The following is a 26995-nucleotide window of genomic DNA, read 5'->3' on the forward strand; positions in this document are numbered from 1 at the left end:
TTTTGGATGTGGATATCTTGGATGTTACATGATGAGTGTTTTGCCCGAAACAGACAAAAATTTAAGTGTGGGGGAAGAGAAATAGCTTAGTGGAATTTAGTGGAAGCATAGGTGAACCATGCTTGATCACTTTAGGTAAACCATGCTTTGTATCTTTTTATGTGAGCTATTGATGATGTTGTATAATGTTGCATAATATGTTGAAAAAAAAAAATTGAAAAAAAAATGGAAAAAAACAAATCAGAAAAAAAGAAAAAAAAACAAATGAAAAGAAAAGAAAAAGAGAACAACAAAAAAAAAAAATTGAAAAAAAAGAGCTTTAACATGTTGTGTCCTTTTGTATTTGTGTGTGGTAGAACTTTTTAGAGAGACAATCTTTATTGTAGCAATATTTAGATTTTATTATATATCATGAGTAGTGATTTTTATTGGAAAGCTATAGTAGAGGTTGTTTATATGTTTATTGGATTTGTGAAAAACTTTGACATGTGTCATTTTTATTCATTTATGGTAGAATTTTTATGAGTGACAATTTTTACTTTAGTGATATTGAGGTATTATTGTATATCATGTGTAGATTTTTAGAATGAAATGCTAGAGTAGGACTTGTTCACATTTCTATTGAATTGGTGAAAGATGGTAGAATTTTCTGTAACAATCTTTATGGTAGCAAAAATTGGATTTGATGGTAGATCATGAGTAGATGTTTATTGAAAAGCTATCGTAGAGATTGTTCACATTTTTATTGAGTTTTTAGAGCTAGCTTGGAAGTTGGATGGAATATCTTTTTAGGGCATTATTTTCTTGTACTCATCTATGTAATGTTCCATTATGTCCATGGCTTCCACTATTACCTTACTTATCTTTCTTATTGTCTTTTCTCATCCTATCGTTTGCTTTGATTCATTTTTTTCCTGATTTGTTTTTTTCTATTTTTTTTTCAAAATTATTTTTTCAACATGTTGTGCAAGTCAGTCTCCGATGGCCCAGCGATGGCCCTCCGACGCTCAAGTCAGTCTCCGACGACGAAGAAGAAGAAGAAGCAAAGATCGAAGCAATAAGAAGACTGTAGCGCAACAGTAAAATATCGCATACCTCCGTCGATGCTTGGACCCCCCCTTATATATTGCTTCGATAGCGCGTGTGCACACTTCCCAAGGAGAGCATGCATCTCAAAGCTTTCCCTGAAAAGACTTATCAATAACGTGTCTCTGACACAGTACCTTAACAGGCCGAGCATATCTCTGAAGTGACAGTAGAAGTTTCCGCCTACAATCCTCTGTCTGACCATGCCACCTGTCAGCGGCACTAGCTCCCAAAAGGATGTTGAAAGATAGCCTGCTGTGTATGTTTCTTGGTCGAGTGGAATAGTCGATCGACCAAAATTCCATTATCCACGCGCTGTTCGTTGTCGGGTTGAGCGGGATAGCCGCTCGGCCGGAAGTCCACTATCCGCATGCTCGACTGATGTCAAGTCTGCTGCTAGGCCGAGCGGGGTAGCCGCTCAGCCGAAGTTGACCTCTGTCGATGTCATACTTTGTTGTCTAGCCAAGCGGGGTAGCCGCTCGGCCGAAGTTGAACCCTTGATGTCATGCCCTGCTGTCTTGCCGAGCGGGGTAGCCTCTCGGCTCGGCTTCTGCGCGTCGCTCTCCCTAGAGCGTCGGTTGTTTGAATGCCCCCCGTGTCGAAGTCGACGTCGAGTCGAAGCCCTCTCCCCGGTCGGAGCATGATTCGTCCGACCGGTTAATGCCACCCACTCATTGACCACCTTGACTTTGACCTCCTTTAACCTCCACCGTGGTCGCGGGGTGGGGCCCTTCATCATCATCGCATCACAAGTCTCCCCCTCAAGTGTAGTCGAAGGAGGCTGCAAGTCCGATTGACTGGACAAAAGTGTTTGTGAAGCTTTTCTCTCGATCGGCTGTTGACCTTCCCTGGATGCCGATCAGAGTAACATAGCCTAGCGGCCTACTATGTGACCCCTCCTTGTCGGTCGGTTTGTTGAAGATTGTCGATCGTCCGTAGGTTTGCTCCCTTAAGCCGATCAGCACAACAAGCCTTCGTACTTGAGCTTCTTTTCTGGGGCTTCTCTAGGCAAGCACAATTCGGCTGGCATCACCCAGATTTCTAGGAAATCATGCAAATCTCTGCACATTAAGGGTGAGCACGCTTCCATACCATCATTAAATGCCGACCTATGGCGAAGCTCCACGTGTCACGCCCAATGTCGTCACACGCCTGACGTGACAAGCGTGATGTGACATTTGACGATTTGAATTCAATGGTGAGATCTTCACCTAAGTCTCCGTGACCTAAATCGGATGGCTCCGATCAGCCGACCCCTAGGCTCATAAGCCCACCACGTCGTCTCCTTCTCCCAGTCTTGCTCAAGTGCTTCTGGCGACGTGTTCTTCGTCCTCTGGCGATCTCCTCTGTTCCTATGCGTCCTTCGTTCTCTGACGACCTTCTTCCCAGTAAGCTTCCTTCCAATCGCCCCCTTCTTGAAGCTTTTCGATCTTTCTTCTTGTATTATGGTGATATTCAGTAGCTCCTTCCCTTTTCGATCGCATTTCTTCCCCTCAACATCCCTTCTTTATCTGTTTTTGCGATGGCAAGTTCTTCGCAGCCGTCTACCTCTGTCCCTAGACTCTGTTACACATCCATGGAGTCTAGGTTCGATGGAGGCGACGCTAAGAGCTTGAGAGATATTTTCGAAATCCATTCCGATCATCAAATCATTATGTCTTCTCCCTCCGATCGTCCCAATTCTCTGCCAACTTGCTGTATCTGTTTCTTCCGGGATCAGTTTATCATCGATCTGCGATTTTCCCTTCATCCCTTCTTTCTCGCAGTTTGTAAATATTTTCTCATTTCCCTTCCTCAACTTGTGCTGAACTCCTTCCGACTGCTATGCGGAATCGTTGTTTTGTTTCGTCAACACGACATCCCCCTCACTCTCCGGGTCTTCCACTACTTTTACTATCCCAAACTGTCTGATCCGAGGACTTTCCTCTTTCAGTCTCAAGTCGGTTTAGTTTTCTTCGACAAGATGCCGACATCCAAAAAGCATTGGAAAGAATATTTCTTCTTCATGCACCTTTCCGAGCGGCCAGACTTCCCGACCAGCTAGCAACTCGAAGTGGCACCTCAGTCTCCTTTGAAAAGTTACAAGAGCCGATTAGACTACCTGAATGTAGCTTCGATGTTGGTCAGTCAGAAGTACAACATCCACAAATTGCTGTTGGAAGGCGTCCTTTATATTTTTGGCTTAAGCCCGATCCAATCCCAGATGTCGACTAGCCTAAGTATGAAGCTCCTTTAATTCTTCCTTTGATGCTAACTGATTTCTCCTTCTCTTTTACATCCGAAGTCATGATGTGAGCACATCTGGCCGGCAAGGCGAAGCTCAAGGACGCCGCGATCAATGCGGTGGTCGTTGAAGAACTGGCGAGTCGCGGCCTGTAGCCAGTCGGCTCACACGAAGAGCCCCAGGATGAGAGCGAGGTGACGCCCATCTTAGTGAGCGGAGGTGAGGCCTGTTGATTGCTACTCGGAATATCATCCTAGTTCCCCTGTACAAAAATTTGTACAAGCATATAACTATCCTAGCTACTCATGTGCTCTACTAAAGTTAAATTTGGATTGTAAACGATGCTTAACATTATTAATCCAAATTCCCCCTTTAGAAATTAAACTTGGATTGAGAACGAAACTTAACATTTTTACTCCAAGTTCAACTGATAAAATCTTCCTAAGTTAAACCATATTACAGAAGTTATCAAATACACATTTCAAAGATCGGCTTCCAGGTTAAACATAGCGAGGCATTAGACCTTCTTGGGTATGGGATCATCCACCACTTCCTAGATAAAGCCTCACAAAGAAATCAGATATTTAACTTCTTACAGTAAACTAGGTTTAACTATAGAGACCTCAATAGAAACATAATATCGAAACATGAAATCGAAATGAAAATCGATAACAAAAATGATAACTAAAACCGATAACCTCTTGTGTTAGATTTTTCAAGTTCTATACAAAAGATGAACTAGTTATAATGCGGAAACTAATAACTAGTTATACCTCTTGTAACTTATAGACCTCTTGATCTTCTATTGTATTCCTCTTCTTATCTCGGACGTCGTGTGAGCGACGATCTACCAAGACGAGAATCCATCCAAGCCTTCTTCTTCCTTCCAAGTTTCGACCACCAACTTTCTCCAAGAGATGATGAAGTTCAACCACCAACCAAGCTCCAAGGGATGCTAGGAAACAATGCCTCCTTCTTCTCCAAGCATGAACCGGCCACCAATCCAACCTTCAAGTCTTAATGTCGCCGGCCACAAAGATGAAGAGAAGAGGAAGAGCAAAGGGTCGGCCACCACCAAGGAAGAGAGGAGAGAAATAGAAGATGTGTTGTTTGGTGAGGCATCCCCTCCTCCTCTTTTATATTTCTTGGTCTTGGTAAATAAGGAAAGTTTTAAACATAATTAAAACTTCCTTATATTCCTTGCCAATAACTAAAAAGGAAAGTTTTTTTAAAAAAAATTAAAACTTCCTTTTCTTCTTATCATGGTCGGCCACTCCTTTAATTCCAAATAAGGAAAGTTTTAAATATGAAATTAAAACTTCCTTATTTGTTTATGGTAAGAAATTTTAATTAAAAAATTTCTTACTTTAAATCCCTTGTTGGTTGTAAAAGGAAAATTATATAAATTAAAATCTTTCTTTTAAAACATGTGGATGATTGCTAAAAAGGAAAGTTTTATCAAAAATTAAAATATTCCTTTTAACTACAAATAAGGAAAGATATCAAACCTTTTGTCACACCCCGGAGGAGTCCTTGTCCGAGAAAATTTCGGCAGTATCTCCCCTATACGGCGGACAATCTGAAACTTTTATACATCCTCATATACCTCAGTCACATGCGGCTGGAATAATAACATGTAAATAAACCATCACCACGCAGTTTATATAAATATAAGCAAACCAAAGCAGTAATACCATGACTCAAAATCAATCCTACTCAACTACACTCGTAAAGCTCAAATCCGATAAACTCATCTCTTCTGCCGTCCAGGCAGGCATGTAGTAGAATAAATCCAAATCATACAAAAAATCCATCAAACGATAAGAATCCATACAATATCCATAAGTAAAACAATACAAGACTAAAAACAAAGTCTGATAGAGAAACTAAGATAAAATAACAACTTAAGACCAGCAGAGGACTAGCACTACGTGCAGATGGGGACTAGTGACTGGAACTGCTCCGGACAGGCTCAACCTGAAAATATAACAACAATGGAGGCGGGGTGAGTCCAACACTCAGCAGGTACAACTGATATGCAAAATAAAGTAAATAACAGACAATACTAATCATGCGTACAGTCTCCTGAATACGAGAAGGATAAATGCAACTGAAACAAAAACAGGAGAAAACTGTACTAACCAGGATCAAGGTAAAAAGGTAACAGGGTCGTAAGACCGAAGGTGTCATAATCCTGTATGCATGTCAATCAAATGCATTCATATAAATGCAGCAAGTAAATGCAGCAAACACAAACAATAAATGCATAATGCATATGATGCCAATGACATGGTCACCCCTGACGCCAGTTAGCCATCTCACACATAATGGTGAGTCTGAGTGGGTAGAGCTGTGACAACCGTGCACTCTGACATCACTGCCCCTGATGAGTGACCGAGTGGACGGGATGCTGTCGGAGTACACACATACTCCTACCCCGGAATAATAAATGGGGGAGCGCAATGCTCTCATCTCCCGGTACATGATGACAGGGAGGACTCTCTGCCGGCTACCACGCCGAGTCACACTACCCATGAGAGGACCAACGAAGCCAAACAAAGTCCAACTGTCTGCCGGCTACAACACTGCTACACTAAACCAACGGAGCCAAACAGAGCGGAACTGTCTACCGGCTACCACGTTGAGTCACCAGACCAACGGAGCCAAACAGCAGAACTGCCACACACCTGTCTGATATACTACTAACCCATGAGTGGTGGTGTGTACAGATACATGTAACTGGCGATGCGCTCTCAATAATGGAGCAGACAATCGCACAGCATGCAATCGTGCAAGATGATGCATGACACTAAACATGACAATATCATGAATAGCCTAGCAAGATCCATACATAAATAAAAGGTGTACCACAAGTCAATGCATCAGATGGAAGGTACACAAACAGATAGGGTATCAAATAAACCCTAGGTCCTGAACATAATGTATCATATGGTTGGGTCACTAGCTACAGCATGTATGATCAGGTAAATAATAACATGCAGTGCATAATAAGTAAACAAGCAAACATGTAACAGATCATGTAGTGACCAACCGAAATAAATGAATCACACAATTATTGCTATATGTTAAACACATTATTATGCATATCAAAAGACATAAGTCAAAGTACCCGTCTCCAATCAAATAGTCCAATCTGGTCCAAATACGACGTCGAGATGCTCGTCTCGCGTCAAAGTCCTATGGCATCAAACATAATGTCTAGTTTAGCTAATTTATCATACAACCATTAGCCAAACTAAATTCCAATCCATCGACCAACTAGGGTTAGCTTCATTAACCCTAATTACACCTTTAGATTTATTTCTAAACTTAAGTTAACAACTTTTGCTAACACAACTAGCTATCATCTACAACGAAGACCAAAAACCAAGTATTTTACCTTGATTTCTTAGCAACTGCTGGATGGATTTGCTGCCGGATCAGGCTGCCGGCTACTGCAAACCAATGGAAGTTGCTACCAGTTCGCGTCGAAGCAACCTAATACCCTCTGAAATCACAGATCATAACCTAGGGCATGGTTGGGATGCACACACTGTGCCGGCGGCAGTGCTAAGGCACAAGGGAAGAAAATCAACGACACTTGGGTAGGGAAGTTGCCAATTGATCGGCACTGTTCAGGGCTTTGGCCGGCGGTGGAAGAGATCCGACTAGGGCACTCGAGATGGAGGTCGGCGATTGGAGATAGGGCTCGCGGTGGCCGGTTGTGTCTCGGGAAGAAGATGAAGAGAGCAGTGTCGGCTCTGTGAGTTGCAGCCGGCGGTGGATCTAGGGCACGGTGGCGGGTCGGAGTGGCGGCGACGCAACTAGGGCTTGTAGGCAGTCGCTGGAGCTCTTGTGGCCGATGCTCGGCGTCGGCTGTGGTGGCGGCTCATGAAAGAAAAAGGAAGGAGAAGAGAAGTGCTCGGTGACGAAGAAGGAAAAGAGGAAAGGATCGGTGTGGCTTTAATCGCGAGGGAGAGGGCGGCGGTTAGGGCAAGGAGAAAAAAAAGGCGGCGTCGAGAAGAAGAAGGGAGCGGCTCGGGTGTGCGAGGGAGAGAAGCGGCGGAATTAAGGAAAAGAGAAAATAAAATAAAAAGAAAAAGGAATTTAAGAAATAAACATTTCCTCGCTTAAATGGGTAGCCCAAACAGGCTTTTCCCGGACCCTATTTTTTATCCCCGTTAACTCGTTCATACGAGCTCCGAAAAATTCCCGAAAAATTCCAAAAATTTCAAAAAATTCCCTTATTAATATTCGCCTATTTTCGATATTTTACATTCTCCCCCACTAATAAAAATTTGGTCCCCAAATTTCGTTATCTACCATCAGCAAGTACTAATAATAAACAGAAAGTATAAATGTTGAATGGTAAACTGAATCACATACCTCAAGTGAAAAGATGGGGGTATCGAGCTCGGATCGTATCCTCGAGCTCCCAAGTAGCCTCCTCATCCGAATGATGCTGTCATCCGACTTTAACCAGTCGGATAGTCTTGTTCCGCAACTGATGCTCTTTCCGGTCGAAAATCCGTACCGGAACCTCCTCATATGTAATGTCAGGCTGAACTGGAACTGGAATATCTGTCAGCACATGCGTCGGGTCAGGTATGTATCTCTGCAGCATAGATACGTGGAATACATCGTGGACGCCTGCCAGGGACGGTGGTAGTGTTAGCCGGTAAGCTGCCGCTCCAATCCTCTCCAAGATCTCGAAAGGGCCAATGTACCGCGGAGCTAGCTTACCTCTGAGGCCAAATCTCTTCACCCCTTTCCTGGTAAGGCGTGTCAGCAGTATAGCAATACGCGAGAAACCCTCGACAAAACGTCGGTAATATCCGGCCAATCCCAGAAAACTACGGATCTCCTGAACTGACTTCGGCTGCTCCCAACTGGTGACAGCCTCGATCTTCTGAGGGTCTACTGAAATACCTCTGCTAGAGACCACGTGTCCTAGAAAACCGACTGAGGATAGCCAGAACGCACACTTGCTGAACTTCGCGTATAGCTGATGTCGTCGAAGAATCTCCAAAACTGTGCGAAGATGCTGTGCGTGCTCCTCCTCAGAACAAGAGTAGACCAATATGTCATCAATGAAGACGATAACAAACTGATCCAAATACTTCAAAAAGATGCGGTTCATCAGGTCCATGAACACCGCTGGAGCATTGGTAAGTCCAAATGACATTACCAAAAACTCATAATGACCGTATCTCGTACGGAAAGCTATCTTCTGAATATCTGAGTCTCTGACTCTCAGCTGATGATATCCGGATCGCAGATCAATCTTAGAATACACTAAAGTACCTCTGAGCTGATCAAACAAATCCTCGATCCGTGGTAATGGATATTTATTTCTGATAGTCACTGCATTCAACTATCTGTAGTCAATACATAACCTCATGGTACTGTCCTTCTTCTTGACAAATAACACCGGAGAACCCCATGGAGAAACACTAGGGCGAATAAATCCCCTATCCAAAAGCTCCTGGAGTTGAACCTTCAGCTCGTTCAACTCTTTTGGTGTCATACGATAAGGAGCTTTCGATGCCGGTGCGGTCCCCGGAATTAGCTCAATAGCGAACTCGACTTGCCTTCTGGGAGGCAAACCTGGCCGCTCCTCTGGAAATACATCTGGGTACTCCCGGACTACAGGAACCTCGGAGAGCTGCGAACTACTACTGTCCTCAATACTGATCAAAGATAACAGAAAACCCTGACAGCCATGTGACAGCAGCTTCTGAGCCTGAATCGCCGAAATGATCGATATGCCGTCATCTCTGATGCCAGTGAAATCCCATGAGGGTTGGTTCGGAGGCCGGAAGGTGACCACCCTCGTCTGGCAATCAACGGTAGCATGATATACTGACAGCCAATCCACGCCAAGAATGATATCAAACTCGACCATCTCCAATACTAGAAGATCTACCGTAAGAATCATGTTGCCAAAGTCTAACGGGCAACCTTTGACCTCCTGGGTGATGTCTAAAGTATCACCGGACGGTAGTGAGACGGTCAATCGCTGCAGTCTAAAAGTAGGTAATCTACCAATCTCCCGCATAAAGGTACGGGATATAAAAGAATCCGAGCAACCAGTATCAATCAATATATCAGCGGAAAATGCATAAATGGAAATCATACTGCGGAAAACGGATCCGTCGGCACGCTGCGCATCCTCTCTAGTAATCGCATGTATACGACAGGTCTCTGGCGGAGGAGGAGGAGGTAACGCTGCCAGCGGCTGCTGCGGCTGGGCAGAAGTCTGCCACTGAGGCGGTGCTGGATAATGTGCCAGAGAAGACTGAGAGGACGGTGACTGATACTGTGCAGCTAGCTGGGACTGAGTCTGGTATTGGCCTAAAGGCTGAGGCTGCATCTGATACTGCCCCTGCGTCGGATAATAAAGTCCCAGAACAGAACTCTGGGGTGCTATGGAAGCACTGGAGTACTCCTGTCCAATCATGCCAAATGCCGCTGCTGCAGGTGAAGCACTCCGCTGCTGGCCATGCGAAGGTTGGGCTCTTCGCCCTCCTCGATAACTTCCGGACTGACTGGACTATCCTCCATGATCAGACCCTCCAGAAGTCATATGCTGAGTCTTCTACGGATAATCTCGGCTCTGGTGCCCAGGCAGTTTGCAATAAAAGCAAACTGACTGTCCCAGTGAGCAGGCTGAGGTGACATGATCTCTGGACCCACATCTGAAACAACGAATGTCGCTGGCGGGTTGTTTCCGGTTCTGCTGGGGAGACCGGAAACGTCCTGAAGAAGACTGTCCTGATTTCTGAGGCTTACGTGCTACCCCAGATGTACCCTGATCTGACCGACTACGCCTGCTCTGCGGTGGTGTAGCCTGAGGCTGCTGGATCTTCCCAGATGTCTGACCTAGTTGTTTCCTCTTTCTATCTAGAAATGCTCTCTGCTGCGCTGACTCAATCAATAGGGCTCTGTCTAAAGTCTCCAGATAGGAAGTGATACCAAGACCGGCAAGTCTTACTTGCAAATGTCCATCCAACCCCTGAATGAACTGCTGCATACGCGAACTGTCCTCAGCAACAAGCTCTGGACAAAATCTGGCCAATCTGTCAAACTCTGCATTATACTCAGTCACTGTCCGATTGTTCTGTCGTAGACTCAGGAAATCCTGCCGGTGAGCCATCTGATAAGCTCGTGGAAAGAAACGGCTCTCAAAAGCCTCTCTGAATCTGGCCCAAGTGATGTTCTGCTCACCGATGATGGAACGTTGGGTAAGCCACCAAGTGTCGGCCGCGTCCCGTAAGTGAAAAGCAGCCAACTCTGCTTTCTCCCACTCGGAGCAAGCTATATAGCAGAAGGTCCGCTCCATAGTCTCAATCCAAGACAGGGCCACACTCGGATCACGGTCTCCTCGGAAGAGGGTGAATCGACTCTTCATCGACTTTGCCAACACTGGAATTCTGGCTCGTGCCGCGACAAAGTCAATGAAGTGTGTCGGAACAGCTGTCGGAACTGGCGGAACCACTGGAGCTGGTGCTACAGGTGGTACCGCTGCATAAACTAGAGGAGGTACTCCCGGTGCTGCTAGGTAAACTGGAGCATATGCTGTCGGTGGCACTGTAGGGTGAACATAGGTGGCCGCGACTGGAGGTACAGTAGGTAATGGTACCGAATGTGGAGTAGCCGGTATCCCTAATGCAGGTGCTGCTGGGTACACTGGATGAACTAGGAGCACAGGTGCCGCTGGTGTCGGGTACACTGTAGGCCCAGGTGGCGGTGGTGCCGAATACGCCATAGGCTGGGCTGGAGTTGGTGTCGGGAACGCCAATGGTACCCCTGGTGGTACCGAAAATACAGTAGGGGTGGATACTGTCGGTGCGGCTGAGGTAGGTACCTCTAAGGGAGCCATCGGGGTCTGAAGGCCCGACGCGCCCGTAGCATGCTGAGTTTGTCCCAGGCTATTAGGCTCATCAACAGAGGGCATCTCTGGCATATCCAGAGATCCCGTGGTCCTCGTACGTGATCGTCCAGCACCACGTCTCGCAGCAATACGCGTAGATCGCCTCATATCTGTTAAATTATATTACAGATATTACTACAGATATAAACAATTACCAATAAATAACATACCTAATTGCTGTCTGGAGATGTTCCATCGATGTCCAGTCCCCAAATTGTCCTCAGAATTCCGTACGAGAAAATCACCGGAAATCCATATAAATCCGAAACGGAAGTCCAAAACATAAACGTAATGGAAAAATCCGTGTAACTCAAAATAACTACCCAGTTTGACTCGCAAACTAGGGCTAGCACAACATATCCAGAATACTAAAAGCAGGTATCACACCCTGCTCTGATACCAATAAATTGGTATCAGATAAATCTCAAAAATCCAACACACGGAAATCAAACAAGTGTCGCCAAACTTTGGCGCTCTGATACCAATAAATTGGTATCAGGTTATCCCAAATATCCAAAATACGAAAACAACGATCGTAAAACTTATGCTCTGATACCAAATAAATTGTCACTTACTCTAGGAACTATGGTACTCATGGCAATAATCACGAAACGTAAACATGGATACATAACAAACGCCAAACAGAACATGCTACGGGTAGCAAACAGTGATATACCAAAGGCAAACATGATTATTGCTTGTAGCTATAAAATACTATGCATATCCAATTGACGATATCATAAAAGATAAGTCAAGAGGTACCCGCCTCCAATCAAATAGTCCAATCTGGTCCAAATACGACGTCGAGATGCTCGTCTCGCGTCAAAGTCCTGTGGCATCAAACATAATGTCTAGTTTAGCTAATTTATCATACAACCATTAGCCAAACTAAATTCCAATCCATCGACCAACTAGGGTTAGCTTCATTAACCCTAATTACACCTTTAGATTTATTTCTAAACTTAAGTTAACAACTTTTGCTAACACAACTAGCTATCATCTACAACGAAGACCAAAAACCAAGTATTTTACCTTGATTTCTTAGCAACTGCTGGATGGATTTGCTACCGGATCAGGCTGCCGGCTACTGCAAACCAATGGAAGTTGCTACCAGTTCGCGTCGAAGCAACCGAATACCCTCTGAAATCACAGATCATAACCTAGGGTGTAACACCCACTAAGCTTTTAAGATAAATATGAGAATTATGAATTTGCCTTAGAAAAATATTAGTAGAATGTTGAACCAAAAAGAAATAAAAATAGGGAGTGGTCAAGGATTGAACCTTGAACCTCTCATAATGTAAATGATAGGATTAATGGGTAATAACCAGTTGGGATAGGAATGATATATTGATAGCAAAGGAGGGAAACTCATGATAAGGATGAGAGTAAAAGCTAGCCAAAAGAAAGCAAGAAAAGAGCAAGAGAAAGGCAACTTGCCTTCCTTCTTTTCTCTCCCTCTTCCTCTTCCTCTGCCGTGACTTAAAGAGAACAATTAAGGGGATTCATTCCCCCTTGCTTCATCATGAATGATGAGAACAAATAAATAAATAAAATAAATTTTTTTTTTAAAAAAAAAGAAGGGCTAAGGGAGAAGGAAAGCAAAAACCAATTTTGCTACCTCTTCCCCCTTAACATAAAAGGGAGCATGTAAAGAGAAGATTTTATTTTTCTCTCATTTCTCTCATTCTCTCCTCTCCACCACCGAGAGCCTCAGCCCCCTCTCCTCCATTTTCGGCCCCCAAAACAAGGTTCCTCCTAGGATACAAGGAAGGCTACCAAGGGAAAATCAAAGGAGGAGAACAAGAAGAAGAGACCCTTTCTTCCATCACCACACTTTAGAACCACAAGCGAAAAGGAAGTAAGTATCCCCTCACCTGTGGTACAAGTGGTTTTAATGTGTTTTTGGATTTTGTGAGGATTTTAAAACCTAGAAACAAAGTTGTGAAAATTCGGCCAAAGAAAGGACTTGTTGATCCTAGGAATGTTTAATATAAGCCTTGATTCATGATAATTTTTCTATGCTTTGTAAGAAGGTTTTCTCTCATATTTTTATATATATGTGATGCTGGATTAGAGATGTACCTAACCCTAGAGTTTCGCCAAAAGGTTTTATAAGGGCTAGGGAATTTATTTGTTTACCTAACTTGCACAAAACCCTCTAAATAAATGGTTAAGGATCCATTATTGTTTTCATACTTGAAGGTTACTTGGAACCAAAAGTACCTCACTCACAAGTTTCGACCAAGGAAGGGTTTAGGGTTAGGAAGACTTTGAATTTAAACTCACCATGTTTATATGATAGAATATAGAGTTTCTTAAAGAGTTGCATGCTTGTATGTTGATAGAAACTCATGAACATCACTTTTAATGTTTCGGCCATGGTAAGGTGGATGGTTTAGAATAGCTTAAACCGATTTTTTTTAACATGCTCAAAACCTCCATGACAATAAGATATGAAAGTTGTTTGATACTCCCATGCTTAATTAGAGTATAGGAAAATTGGTTGCATGATATATGATAATTATGACCACAAGGGTCCTAGCTTGTTTGTGAACCAAACTTATATGTATAGTTTCTTTGATATTTTTGCCATAAAACTTGTTTAGGTTTTCCATACTTTAGGCCACCTAAAACCTAGTTTAAAGACTTGGAAGGTTTCGGCCAAACATATGCTATGAGATAAAGAAAGGAAAAACCTAGGAAACCTAAGACACAATTTAAATGTATGCTTATAGTGCTTGACTTTGATACATGTTATGAAATGTGTTACGACTTTCTATGCTTTTATGTCATTTGAACAAATTCCATGCTTGATGAGGTTCGGCCATGTAGGGTTTAAAGACCTAGAAACCTTAAAATTTAGACCTCATGTGTTAAAGATGCTTCTTATGAAATTGAGATAACATGTTGATTGTGTTCACATGCTTATATATTTAACTATGATTCAAATGGACACCTTAAAGTCTCGGCCATGAAGGGATACATGCCTTAGAAACCCTAGAACTTACATTGAACATGCTCATGTCACTCTCCATGGAATATGAAATGTAGAAAGCTAAAAATTCACATGCTATATGTTGTTAGTGACCTAAATTGATGCTAAGGGAAGTTTCGACCATGACCACTTGTATGATGCCATTTATAAATTTATACATGATGTTAGAGTAAGTTCACATGCTTGTATGCTTGCTTGAAAACCTAAATGAGTACTTGTAAGTTTCGGCCATGACATAATTTTAAGGGCTTAAAGGATTTAGGAACTAACTCAATTGTACTTACCATATTCCTTGAAACAAATGCTATAAATATGGTTAAGGTTTCCATGCTTTATGTCATTTAGAACCTTGTTTCACACTTGTTAAGGTTCGGCCAAATGAGGTTTAAGGACTTGGAGAACTTAGAGTCCAAGTAAATCTTATTTATAATACTTCCTATGAAAATGATATGTGGATGAATTAGGTTCTACATGCTTGGATGTTGTTTAAAACCTGAATTGGCACCTAAGAGGGTTTCGGCCAAGATAAGAACCCAAAGGATTAGGAAGCTTAGTACCCAAATTAATTATGTTACATTGTTCCTTATGATTGGATGAGCACATGATACACTTTTATGCTTAGACATGTATGCTTTTGAGCTATACAAGCTGAGAATTTCTACGATATGTTATGAGTTCAAAATATGCATGCTTTATGTTATGATATGTGGGTAAATTTTACATGCTTTGATGATATGATATGAGCTGAAAATATGCATGCTTATGTTATGATATGTGGTTAAATTATGCATGCTTTGATGCTATGTTTAGTGCTTAAAATATGCATGCTTTCATGATATGCTATGTGGTTAAATTATGCTTGCTTGATGATATGCTTTATGCTTAAGATATGCATGTTTTTATGATCTATGTCTAAGTGATGCATATTGTTATGATATGATGTATGCCTAAGTGATGCATACTTTTATGGTATGATGTATGCCTAAGTGATGCATACCTTTATGACATGATGTATGCCTAAGTGATGCATACCTTTATGATATGATGTATGCCTAAGTGATGCATACCTTTATGACATGATGTATGCCTAAGTGATGCATACTTTTATGATAGGATGTGTGCCTAAGTGATGCATGCTTTTATGATGTATGATATGTATAAGTATGACATGTACTTTACTTTATATGGCTTGTACCAAAGGTGGGCTCCATAAGCGCCCCGGGGTCGATGGAATAAGACTCGGACCTCTTTAGGGATGGGCTCCTAAGTGCCCCTAGGTCGATGGAGTAAGACTCGGGCCTAGTATGTTGCCTTGTAGGGTTCAAGACTTGCTACCTTGGACCTACATAGGTTGCGCGTAATATGTAAGTGGTATATAGCCGGGATCCCCTTTAAGTTGAGATTATGTTCAAGTATATATGTAAGAAGAAATGGTTTTAAAGATCATGAGACATACACATGTTTTTCGGATACATGTTTTTCAAAATCATATTGCATATACCTTATGATGATTTATGATATGCCATGGTTAGATATGATTATGTTATGTTCCATGATATGTCCATGTGTAGGATATGCCATGACTCCTTATGACGATATGCCATGATTAGATATGATTATGTTATGCTTCATGCTATGCTTTACGCTATGATATGCCATGACTAGTTATGATTTCTTCATGTTGCATGATATGCTTAAAAGAGTATGTTACATTATGTCATGACTAGTTGAAATGATGCCATGTTGAGACATTCTTTGATTATACTATGATTTTCGGTTTTAGTGAGTAGGAAAGGAACTTACTGAGCCATGAGTGCTCACAGCTTACTGTCCTTGTACCACATATAAAGGAAAAAGCTGGATGAGCTAGAGGAGCAGCAGGAGAGGCAAGGAGATGTGTGTGGCAGTGGCTAGGCAACCAAATAAGAACCTGCTTTAAAAACTTTTAAAGAACTATGCTTTGGTATCATGAATTGTAGTACCGTATGTGTGACTTGATGTTATGTTTCTACTAATTTTGATATCATGTTATTGAGGCCATGATAGTGTAGTACGGATTTGATGAAAGGGAAAACAAAAGAAAAGTTTTTATTAAACTAAGAGAATTATTTTAAGTCTTCCGCTGTTTTAAAAAGAAAAATTTATACATAGAGTATCGTAGTCCCGCCCCTTAGGGTTAGCAGGGAGGGCGGGCGTTACATAGGGCACGACTGGGATGCACACACTGTGCCGGCGGCAATGCTAGGGAACAAGGGAAGAAAATCAACGACACTTGGGCAAGGAAGTTGCCAAGTGATCGGCACTGTTTAGGGCTTTGGCCGGCGGTGGAAGAGATCCGGCTAGGGCACTCGAGATGGAGTTCGGCGATTGGAGATAGGGCTCGCGGTGGCCGGTTGTGTCTCGGGAAGAAGATGAAGAGAGCAGTGTCGGCTCTGTGAGTTGCAGCCGGCGGTGGATCTAGGGCACGGCGACGGGTCGGAGTGGAGGCGACGCGACTAGGGCTCGGAGGCAGTCGCTGGAGCTCTTGTGGCCGATGCTTGGCGTCGGCTGTGGTGGCGGCTCAGGAAAGAAAAAGGAAGGAGAAGAGAAGTGCTCGGTGACGAAGAAGGAAAAGAGGAAAGGATCGGTGAGGCTTTAATCGCGAGGGAGAGGGCGGCGGTTAGGGCAAGGAGAAAAAAAAGGCAGCGTCGGGAAGAAGAAGGGAGCGGCTCGGGTGCGCGAGGGAGAGAAGCGGAGGAATTAAGGAAAAGAGAAAATAAAATAAAAATAAAAAGGAATTTAAGAAATAAACATTTCCTCGCTTAAATGGGTAGCCCAAACAGGCTTTTCCCGGGCCCTATTTTTTATCCCCGTTAACTCGTCCATTCGAGCTCCGAAAAATTTTCAAAAATTCCAGAAAATTCCCTTATTAATATTCGCCTATTTTCGGTATTTTACACCTTTCTCTTAATCCTTTGTAGAAAGCTATAAAAGGAAATATTTAAAATTTTTAAAACTCTCTTTTAAAACCATGACTTCCACATAAGGAAAGATTTAAAATTTAAAATCTTCTTGTAATCTATATGTGGCCGGCCACCCTTGCTTGGGCTCCAAGCTAGGGCCGACCACAACTTGGCTCACAACTTGGTTTGGTTTGGCTGACCCTAGCTTGGGCTCCAAGCTAGGCTTGGCTGGCAACCAGGAAGTGGGTAAGAGGTTGGGTTTTTTGTGAATATAAGACTTTATAAATAAGAAGCTATAATAGGGACCGAGAGGAGGAATTGGTTTTGGTCTCCCAATGAGCTTGAGCTTCCCGTGTTCGCCCCGAACACTCAACTCAAGTTCATCAATAATATCTCATTCCACTAAAGAGTTATTATTGCACTACCGCACCAATCTCATATTACTATATGAGCTCCTTCTTATTATGAGTGTGTTAGTCTCCCTATGTTTAAGATATTGAATGCCCACTAATTAAATGAGTCACTGACAACTCACTTAATTAATATCTAGCTCTAAAAGTAGTACCACTCAACCTTATCATCATGTCGGACTAAGTCCACCTGCAGGGTTTACATGACAATTCTTATGAGCTCCTCAATGGGACATCATCAACCTAGATTACTAGGACACAGTTTCATTCTATAATCAATAACACACCATATAAATAATATCATTTCTCAACTTATCGGGCCTATTGATTTAACGAGCTAAATCACACCCTTTGATAAATTAAAGAAATAAATATTAGATATACGTGCTTGTTATTATATCATGATTAAGAGTACACACTTCCATAATAATAGAGGTTTTGTTCTTTTACATAGTCAGTATAAAAAGATACTACTTCAAATGATCCTGCTCAATACACTCATAATATACTAGTGTAATTTATTAGTCAAGATAAGTTAATACATAATTACACTACAACCACTCCAATGGTTTGTCTCATTCCATCTTGGTCGTGAGTAACTGTTTATAATTTATAAGGAACTGATAACATGAACTTCTGTGTGTCTCCTCACACCATGTTATCTATAATATAAATTAAACGGACAACTACACTTAACATAAATGTAGGCATTTGACCAATGTGATTCTTATAAATATTTATACAAAAGCTAGGCTTTTAGTATACATTCCAACAAGGTCAGCCATACGCCAAGCAGAGGAACCGCCACGGGATCACAGGCTCCATCTGAGCGGCGCCCGATCATCCCGGTGGAGGAGCCATCGGGTTCGGCCTCCTCCGATGTACCATTGAACAAGGGCAAGAGATGCCGAGCAGAGGCCTCATCGCGCTCTGCCACTTCAGGGGCGCGATCTACTGAACGGGTCGAGACCTTGAGCCCTACTCCCCTCCTGGAGATCATAACAGCTACATCGTCTAATAGGACGCCTTCTCTAGCCGAGCTGCCGCAGGGGACTCTCGCTGCACCGCCAATAGCCTTCATGCCACAAACTTCAAAGCCCTCGAAGGTAAAAAGGTCTGGCATCCGCCCGACGTCTTCCTCCCGACTGTCTGGCCGAGTGACCTCGGCGCAATCAACCCCTAGCGGCCAGCGCCATATCATGGCGATCCTCCACCTATCGACCGAAGAATATCGCTAGTCGAGCACCGAGTCTCTGGCCTCCGAGCACCAAATTCACATCCAAGGGATGCTTGTGAAGATATGGGAGGACACTCATTCCCGTGCGGCGATAATGACCCTAGGGGCGCTCCCGGACAACCACACCCAGATATCCACTAGGGTAAGTGTTCCCTTTGTTGTACCTTCTTATATTACCTTCGATCGGCGCTGACCTTTCCTTGCTCATCCGTAGTACTGGGTAGAGAGTCTGGCCATGTGCCACAGGCTTGCATTTTTGGAGGAGGAAGTAAAGCCGATGAAGGCGTCGATCCAGAAGTCTTGACCGCATCACACCCCTCCTAGAACTTCCTCAATTATAGAGTTTCATAGCGTAGCTTTCTGAGTGCGGAGATAGAGAGTAGAATAGTAGTTAGTTATGCTTCAAAGCCTCTACTCTTAGGGCTTTTATACTCTTTCTTCAGGCGCCTGAATTCATTCTCATCGAATTCGATCTAGTCACACCCTTATCTCATAAATCAATTTTGTGTTGGTGCAGGAAGTATCCGACAATTGAACCTATGTTTTGATTATGTCAAAGGGTTCAAGTTAAGTTGTGTTGTTATCTAATGTGCTTGAATGAGTTTGTAGGAAAGTCCTAACTGCGGTTAGGCAGGTGAAAATCTTAAGGGGTGGTAACCTTAGGTCCTAGAGGGTGGTAACCCTAGGTGGAAGAAAATCCTAAGGGGGGTAACCTTAGGTCCTAGGAGGTGGTAACCCTAGGTGGAGAAAACCCCTAGGGGACAGTAACCCTAGGTCCTAGGGGGTGGTAACCTTAAACAGAAAGTCCAGTCGGTTTGGAGGACCAGACTAACATAAGGTAATCTCTCCTGAGGGGAGTAGGTGAGGACGCGTTCCCCGGAAGAGGGAACAGTAGGCGTCGGTTCTACCTAGGGTTTCCGGTCGAAAATATGAAGTCAGAACCGGACAGTCCAGAGACTGTCAATACTTTATTTATATATGTGCTGACATTGTCTTGTAGGTCATGCTGTTGTTTTGGGACTAATATGTCTTGCAGATACAAAAGGAACAAGCTAAGTCTCGGATGAACAGTGTCTGATACGCCTCCATGGAGCTTGGAGGTGCCTCGGGTGCAAAGCATAAATTGGCTGCAAAGAGGAGCTCGAGGCGCCTTGGACTAGGGATTGGAGGTGCCTTGGAAGCTTGGAGGCGCCTCGGACTGGTCATGGAGGCACCTCAAGCAGGATAAGTGACGAAAAATTTAGCACTCATCCACGCGGCTGACTTGGCAGGGTTAAGGCGCCTTGATTGGGGTTTGAGGTGCCTCAAGCAGGCTATTTAAGGAGAGTTTGAGCAGCAGTTGGTATAATAACCTTCCAAGCAATCCTTACGCAACCAGCTGCTAACGAGAAGTTCCGACGAAGCTATAACTTGACGTCGACGACCCGGAACCCTGATTCTACTATTTCTTGTTTGTCGTCGGTAAATTTTACTATTGCTGATTGTACTTCATTTGTAAACATTTTAACGATATTATAGTTGTTTCCCGACGTAAACGCTCAACGAGCATGGGCCTTGGAGTAGGAGTTGCCACAGGCTCCGAACCAAGTAAATACCTTGCGTTTGCGTTGTGTTCTTTTACATTTCTGCTGCTTTAATTCTTGATCATTTTACGAATCCGAAATGTGTGAAAGTCACGAGCGTTATTCACCTCCCCCTCTAGCGCGATCTCGATCCAACATTTTGGTCCAAGTGTCTGGATCAGTCCCAAGCACCTGGACCAGTTTAGGGTGCCTGGACCAGTTTAGGATGCCTGGACCAGTTCTAGGCATATGGACCTGACTATTCCAAGTCATGTGTTATGTTACCTTCTGTTTGCTCCCCAATCTTGCTTTCAACTTCATATTCTTGCAAAATAAGTATACTACAACAAACAAACAACCTAAGTCTTAATCCTGTAAGTATACTTGACCTACTAGGTTTATCTTTTACTTAGAGATTTCTCCTCCAAGTCTACCATATAAGGGTCAATCCTTTAGGATCAAGTTGTATTCTTGTAAGTTTACTCAATCTACTAGGCTTCATGCTTGTAGTTCACTCCTCCACTACTTTCCATTACCTAGAATTACCTCTCCTTAAGGTTTTTCACTGTTTAGCTTCACTCATTAGGACTTTTACCACATAATTTCACTCACTAGGGGTTGACTTCACTCACTAAGACTTCCACCACCTAATTTCACTCACTAAGATCTGCCTTTACTCACCAGGATTTCCCCTTGTCTAACTTCTAGTTAGGACTAGTCACTTATTAGACTTCTCATCTGCTTAACCTCCAGTTAAGACTTATCCTTGCCTAACCTCTAGTCAGGACTAGTCAATTAGTAGATTTCTTACTTGCCTAACCTTCAGTTAGGACTTACCCTTATTAGTCATTTAGTTATGACTAGACTTCTCTCTTCCAAATATTAAGTAATGTTTAGATCAACCCTTGGTAATGTTGGTGTAATTTTCCTAGGTCAAGGTTGACTAGTTTAACTAACATTGAGTTGGTCAAGCTTGAGTCTTGATGTTTGAGTTTTGATGTTTGATAATATATGGAGATTGCAGGTGTAATTATCCGTTTGGGAAGATTGTTGGTATAATTCTCCTTTGGTCAAGGTTTGACCCGTTTGATGTAAAAAAAAGTCAAGTAGGTCAAGGTTGACTGGATACTTGATTGGGAAATCTTAATTGGAGGTTAGGCAAGGGCAAGACCAATGGAAAGGTTAGTAGAAGAAGAAATCCCAAGTGGATCAATGTTGACTGGACACTTGGTGTGAAAGTCTTGGTGAGTGAAGACAGACAGGTAAAAATCTCTAGTAAGTGAAGCTAGATAGATAAAAATTCTAGTGAGTGAAGCTAGGTGATGAAAAGTTTGGGTAAGTGAAGCCAAGTGAAAAGCCCTAGTGAGTGAAACTAGGTAGTGAGAACGTTCTGATGAGTGAAGTCAGACGGTTGAAAATCCAGATGGGTTAAAGGTTGATCGGACACTTGGTGATTGGAAGTCCAAGTAGGTCAAGGCTGCCTGGACACTTGGCACGAGATGGTAAGTCCAAGTGGGTCAAGGTTGATCGGGCACTTGGCACAAGGAGAAAAATCCAAGTGAGTCAAAGGATTTATTAGACACTTGGTGAAGAAGTCCCAGTAGGTCAAAGTTGACCAGATACTAGAAAATGAGGAGTCCCAACAAGTCATGGTTGATCGGATATTGGGTAGAGAAACCCTGGACTTAGTTTTGGAAGTTAGGGTTCGATAATTGATTAGGCCAATCAATTACACCATGTTTTAGGAGATTACGCCAAAAACTTAATCGCTTAAGCTTAAAATCGTGAGAAACAGAATGAAGCTGAATTGATTAGGGTAATTGATTAGGCTAATAGATTAAAGTTGTTTCTATGAAAAACAAAAGCTACGGTAAGCGATTAAGCAGAGAGGCTTAATCGCTTACGGGGTTTCTCACGATAGAATAGAAGGGTTCTTAATCGATTCAGTTAATTGATTAAGAACACTTAAGCGATTAGAGTAATTGCTTAAGGTTGAAATATAGTCATTCTAAGCAAGTTGCAGAGGCGTAAGCGCTTAAGGGAAAATTTTAAACAATTAAGGCACCAATAGTAACCCTAGAAAAAGATTTTTCGTGACCATTTCACTCACAACTCTTACGACAAATTTCTCACCGCTCAACACCAGTTCTTGGAGACTTAGAGAGAAGTGTTGTTGTACTTTCACTTTGATCAAGAGATGTCTAAAAGCAAGAAGTAAGAAGGTAGGGTTTTATTTGTTGCAAATCTTGTAAGATTTCATATTATATTAGTTTATTCTTGTATTTTTGTGTGTGAACTTGTATGAGGCTTCTCCACCTCCGAATTATTTCCGAGAAAGAGCTCTTTCATAGTGAATGTGTATGAGAAGGTCGGATCTTTAGATTAGTCACCTCACTTAAGGTGGATACCAAGTAAATCCATTTTGTTGGCATTGAAGAAGCTTGCTTCAAGTATTCCGTTGCAAATCATCGTCATTCGAAGTGAGTGAGCTATCCCCCCCTCAAAGCATCACAATAAATCAAACTTAGGTACATTATCAAATATCAAAACCCTGTAGGCTGATTGCACCAATAATAAATGGTTGAATTAAGGTCATTTACTCGTCGACTGTTTCAGTCAGCAATCATGGATCAGCGTGGCAAAATGTTGGTTTATCTACTTGGGCAAATTTCTACTTTGACTGGTCCAACATTCGATGCGCGCGGATTGTGCTTGCATATGAGTCAACTTGGGTCAGTGTAATTCGAATCCTGAATTTACACCCCCCCTCCGCACTCAAGGGCGGATCCATCAGAGGGGGTGTGTGGTCTCCCCCTGTCGACGGTGGAAGTGGAGGTAGTAGTATATTGCCTCCAGGAATCCGACGAGTGGACCATCCTCGACTCCTTCTCGCTGGCGGTCGACAGCAGCAATGAGGCAACGAAGTGGGACAATGGCGACCCGATCACATGTAGGGAGATGCCTCAACCACTGAGATTTGAGAGCACGAATCTTGAGGTCGTAGTATGGGTGGATGGTCTCATTTTGGCCATGGACCTGGAAATCTGATGGGTGAGGCAGCTCTGATTCAATGGTCGAACTTCGACTAAGGAGGAGGACTATGTCTCCTACATCGGCATCATGCGGCTCCCGTGGCCTGTCGCTAATCAACGGTTGTGCTTCATCCATCTAAATGTTATTGTGGATTTCAATTTACTAAATGCAAATTAGATGTGAATTATGCTGCTCATCAATACTCTAATCTTAATTATTGTACAAGATTTGGTATTAAACACTGCAAATAATTTGTTTGCAGTCAATTAAATTCTTTTAAATAGTAGCATATTTATTGATTTTTATTTTTATTGTTTGGTTTTTAAATTGCAAGTTATCAATATTATTCTACAAGAGATGAATAGTCATTTCTCTGAAACAACCACATATTTGTTGATTTGTATGTCATGCCTTGACCCTAGGAACTCATTCTCTAGATTTGATGTACAGAAGTTAGTGCATCTGACTCATTTTTATAAGGATGATTTTTCTTGGAATAAGCATATGTTGGCTGAATAAGAGCTTGAAACATATATTGATGACGTTAGATCATATGAATAGTTTTAAGGCATTTCATATTTGAGAGCTCTTGTAAATAAAATGATTAAAACAATGAAGAACCGTGTGTTTGTTTTAGTTTATCGGATGATTGAGCTAGTCTTACTTCTTCCCGTTAGTATTACAACTGTTTAATGAGTGTTTTCAGCAATGAATATTGTCAAAACATATTTGAGAAACATGATTGGAGATGAATGGATGAATGACAGTTTGATAGTCTATATCGAGAAAGATGTTTTTAATACTGTCGATAATGAGCTAATTTTATAGTATTTTCGGAACATGGAGTCTCGAAGAACGTAATTGTCATATATTCGTTGGTAGACTGCTTTAATATTATTGTACAAGTTTTTTCATAATATTGTACCTTTTTTCCTATATGCGAAGTTATTTTAAAAAATAAATTTTTAATTACATATAATTAATTAACCGTTAAAAAAATTGGTTGCGCTCAGCTTAGATCACGATCACCCCTCCATGCTTAAATTCCTAGATCTATCACTGTGCGAACTCACGCGTGAGAGAGAACCTATCCCCAAGCATTTATTTACTACATCAATGCATGCGCCACAATTTAAATCAACAATAGAGCCAAGAGACTTTCAATGTGAGACTAAAAATACATGCACAATAGAATTTCTTTTTCTGCACCTCTTTATTCCATTGACATTTCCAACACCTGTTTGGGTTTTCTCTGCTTAGTGTTTGATCCCTTAAATCACCATGGCTTCCTTTGACTCAATGTTAGGTCGTGATAATCCATCAACTTTGTCTTGCTAGATGTCTGATCCTACTGACACGTCTAGACTTTCTTTGCTTGATAATCAGACCACTTGATCCATTAAGAGTTTTCGTTGTCTAGTATTTAGTCCACCTGACCTACTAGGATTTTCCTATTAACTAACCTACGAACTTAAAAAAACATATCATATCTCAAGAACTTAACTTAAAACTCTTTGCCAACATCAAAATACATATTTGATTATCTAGTATTTCCTATACTAATAAAATCAAGTTTGGAACTTAATAGCTAAATATAAAAACAAGGTCATTGTTGACATTAAGTGGGTTCTTAGAGAATAAAAATATGATAAGGGAAATATCATTACACATGGTAGCATGGGGTTTAGCCAAATAACAAGTATGAATTATGGTCAAACTTATACACTAATAACTAGACTTGAGTCCATTAGAATATTTCTAGTTTATGCAGCATATAAAAGGTTTAAATTATATTAAATCTACATTAAGTTAGCCTTTTAAAATGATTTCATAAAAATGGAGGTGTATATAGAACAAACATTAGGATTTGAACACTTTGGTTATATTAAACGTACATTAAGTTAGCCTTTTTAAATGATTTCATAAAATGGAGGTGTATATAGAACAAACATTAGGATTTGAACATTTTAACTATCCGAACCATGTATATAAGCTTAAAATGACACTATAAAGTTTAAAACAAGCGCCTAAGAATTGGTACGAGTAGTCATCTACTTAGTATCTAAAAATTTTAGACAAGACCAAATTAACCCAACATGTTTTGTTAAAACCTACAATAATGATATATTTATAGCTTAAGTTTATATAGATAATATAATTTTTGAATCAACTAATACAAACTTTTTTTATTAGAATTTATAGCTCTAATGTAAAGTAAATTTGAAATAAACCTACTAGGTGAGCTAATATTCTTCCTAAGACTTCAAATAAACCAGAGTAAAGAAGGAAATTAAGTTCACTAAACTAAATACACTAAAGAATAAATACAAAGGTTTGGAATGACAAAAGCTAAGGAGTTAAGTACCCATAGCCATAAATGTTAAGTTAGAAAAATGATGCTTAAAGAAAAACAATAGATCCTAAGTACTACAGAAGTGCATAGATAGTATTTTATGCTTAAATGCTAGTAGTCATAATATTTTATTTGGAATAGTAATGTGCGAAAGATTTCAATCTTAATTATAGTAAAGAATTTCAACTAATGATTGTTAAAAGAATAATTAGATACCTTAAAAAAATCTTAAATGTAGGTGTATGATATCCTAGGTCAGATAACTTCGAGTTAATAGATTTCTAACTCAAATTATATTGGCTATAAGTTAGATAAAAAAAAAAGTAAAAGTGACAGTTATCAACTCTTAAGATTATCTTAGTTAGTTTAGAAGAAAGTAATGTTGTATTGCTTTATCAACTATTGTGGTAGAATGTATAGCTATGGAAGGGCGTATAATACTATCATTATGGATGCTAGTACACATTTTAAAAGACTTTGACTTAATTTACAAAAATATTAAGATACTGATTAACAATCTAAGTTTAATAAATTTAATTAAAATATTATGCATTATTCTAGAACAAAATATATAGAAGTTAAATATCACTTTGTACGAAATTATATTGATAAAGGAGACATTGTACTTGACTATATCAAGTTAAACCTAACTAATATTTTAACTAAATTTTTAACTGAAGCTTAATTTAGTATTCTTAGCAGATAACTTGGTATCTATATATAATAGATATGTTCTTTCTCTTAACTCCATATATGTATATATATACTTTCAATTTTTGCAATACTCACAAACACCTAAAACCATTTTATTTGTATATATATTGAGTCACATAAATGGACGTGAGATGCTAGGAGTCTCTTTTGGTTCTAGATGTTGATCAAACAGTCCATCAATATTAATAAAGGTATAAATATATATACATTCATCACTTAAATGTGCAAACGTAAGATAGGTTTGATGTACACTAATTTGTATTTCAATTATTAAATTATGATTAAATATGTATTTCAAAATTAATTTGTTAAATTGTCTATTTTTATAAAATTTATTTTTGAATGAAAATGATGAAATATCCAAAAAAAAAAAAAATTTGACTTAACTACGTTGATTATATGGTGACCTTGATTTTGACTTTATAAATATCTTATATATTTTTTTGTTATGCACACTTTAATTATAATTAAATGCATCTGCTTGCTTGTTACTTGATCTTATA

Source organism: Zingiber officinale, chromosome 5B (assembly GCF_018446385.1).
Source record: "Zingiber officinale cultivar Zhangliang chromosome 5B, Zo_v1.1, whole genome shotgun sequence".
Lineage (NCBI taxonomy): Eukaryota > Viridiplantae > Streptophyta > Magnoliopsida > Zingiberales > Zingiberaceae > Zingiber > Zingiber officinale.